We start from the raw sequence: 2500 nt of genomic DNA, 5'->3' as shown, positions 1-2500 counted from the left end.
CCTAGATATTATTTTCCACACCCTCCAAGTTAAGTGCACACACAGGCACTTTAATTTTTGCATCTAATCTTTCCCCAATAGTCAAATTTGTGCTCAATTTTAGGTGACCCTAAAAGCAGGAATTTTGGAACGCCGGAGCCGCAGGAAATGAACCCAAATCCTAAAAGATAGAACAGCAAAAATTTGCCTCAAATCCTAAAACACGGAACTCTAAGTAGAAATAAACTAGGGTACATTGGGTTGCCTGTGGTACATGCACCGTTCCAAACAATTTTTTCAAGGTCATTAAGAAGTCATACCAGAAGAGGCCCTTTGGCTCACAGGTCCTCACACGTTCGTACGACGAAACAGATCTGTCCTTGCGTAATATGTAGCTCTAACAGATCAAGATATAGTTGTGGTATTGTCTATCATTGTAGTGCAATGGTAGAAGTCTTGGGTAAAATAATAGTCTGTGAAGACATGTGGTTACTAGCAAAGTACTGAACCCAGAAAGATTGAAGAAAATAAATGGGAAGTGAGAAACATTAGCTTCTGGGCTGACATGTTGATAAACTTCTTTTCACCACAAGTTTAAGCGTGCCCGCTGAGCATCTGACAGCTTTGTAATGCCGAAGTTCACTGAAGTCAAGCCCTGTTCGGCGGGGTTAGTGTTTGGATGGGAGACCAAAACAATATACCCCTCATAAAACAGAAGCATCGGACCGAAAATACTATTAACGCTAACAAATGCGAACTCAGCAAGGTACAGATCTTGTTAGCTTGCTTTATGCAAAAACAAATATTGATGCAAAAGTAAATTTAAACATTGATACACAGTTTTTAGAAAGAGCAGAAGGAAGTCTCCAGGACGGTCGATCGAGAATAACATATTTACGACATGAAAACAACATTAATTTTGAACCGTGAATATAGAATATAAAAAGTTACGATCAGCGACAAACATTTTGGGAGATTTTTGCTACGTTCAAATAAATCGCCAAATCGAAAGTGACATGGCCGGAATTCAGCGGGCGCCGTGATTAAGTTACCGCGGCATGTTTACTCGCCAAACAGTGAAGCATCTGTGTCAAATGATGGCAAGATACCGGGTTTTTGTAAGTTTCTTTTTCTGTCAAGTGTTATAAAGTTTGACAATGAAATGAGCGAAGTCAAAACAAAGATCACAATCGCCCAAGTCTTGTTTATGCAAAGTCAAAATTTACTCTCCAAGACGCGTTCGACGTTATTTATCACCAGGTAATTTCATCATTTTGGAAATGGCAGCTACTTTATTATTCATCTGCGTCACAATTTTTCACTGATTTTGGGGCTCATTTTGTTGAAACTCAAGCACGCTTCCAACAGGCCTGTGAACCCTTCCTGCTTACAGAGCAATACTAAAAAACTTCTCCCATATCACATTTCAACCTTAAGCTCGGAAATTCAATACACAACATGATATTATAATTCACAAAGGCAGAAAATACCACAGAATCCTTTTCCAGCGAAAAATTTATTGAAACAAACAACATATTTGCTCTTAGAGGCGAGAACCTCTTCCTATTTCATTGCGTGCGTGAAGGCAAGAAACTCAATCGTGTCAAATTACCATGTACTTCAGGTAAATACAGCTCACTTTGATTTCGGCTCGACGGGCGATAGATTGTTGTCGAAGTCCATTACTCGTCGCTTTTAAGATTCCACCGCCTGTATATCCAATTGACCTGCCATTCATGAGCTTCATAAGGGTATACTTTGTTCAAAGATCCACTAAAACGCCATTCACGTTACATGACTTTCGACGCCATTGCCGGTTAAGTTAATCGTTCTACTGTGTCCATCAGAGAAATCTACGCATTTCCCACTACCTCTCGATCCTCAGAAAATACGCTCAGAAGGCTCTATGCACAAAGCCACCACTTAGCAGGGGAGTGACAGGCAAGACTTTTACCGACACGGAAAAAAAAAATAAAGAAACGACGAAATCAACGCAGACCTCGACTGGCTTGCCATAGGCAACCCAGTAATAAGTAAGTATAAATATGAGGTTTGTGAGGTTTTGTTACAGAAATAGATGACTTCTTATGGGTGGACATGTTGTGTACCCCGACAAAGGATAAAAATTACTGTAATTAATTAATTTTAAGTGCGTACATTTTTCTGTTGGTTGATATTGACAGTTTCCATTAATATTAGTTACCGTGAATATTATTTTCAGTTGATGTTAGCTAGATATGATTTTAATTAATCAGTAATGATGACTTTCGTGAGTCAGAGGTTAGAAATCCTTCGTTTTTACGAAGATTCACATTGAAATTGTCAAACACCTCCTAAAATGCTATTTTAAACATATCTTTATTATCCTTGTTGCTTCAAAACACCAGACATGCCGTTTTAAATTACTCCACTGACGTATTCTTATTCCGGAATAGAGTCAATCGAACACTGACTAGGCGGAATCTTTTCGCTCACCAAAACAATCGTGCGCTATGTACTGTAAGAAATAAATTCCAAGTTA

General features: G+C 38.8%; 1 protein-coding gene across 5 annotated transcripts in view; it reads right to left on the bottom strand.

Annotated features, from left to right (window-relative positions):
* Positions 1–2500, bottom strand: part of LOC138013500 (NLR family CARD domain-containing protein 3-like) — a 52204-nt gene that overhangs the window by 48596 nt on the left and 1108 nt on the right. For 4 of the 5 annotated variants that reach the window (XM_068860581.1, XM_068860578.1, XM_068860579.1 and 1 more), the window contains exon 1: positions 2–160. The exons of the other annotated variant lie outside the window; for it this stretch is intronic. The gene's annotated coding sequence lies outside the window, so the exon portion shown is untranslated. Of the gene's footprint in view, position 1; positions 161–2500 lie in introns of those variants that run through there. 5 annotated transcript variants of the gene reach the window in all.

This window comes from Montipora capricornis, chromosome 8, assembly GCF_036669925.1.
Source record: "Montipora capricornis isolate CH-2021 chromosome 8, ASM3666992v2, whole genome shotgun sequence".
NCBI classification, from domain to species: Eukaryota; Metazoa; Cnidaria; class Anthozoa; order Scleractinia; family Acroporidae; genus Montipora; species Montipora capricornis.
Note: the sequence above shows the minus strand (reverse complement) of the source record. Positions and strands in the feature narration are given on the sequence as shown.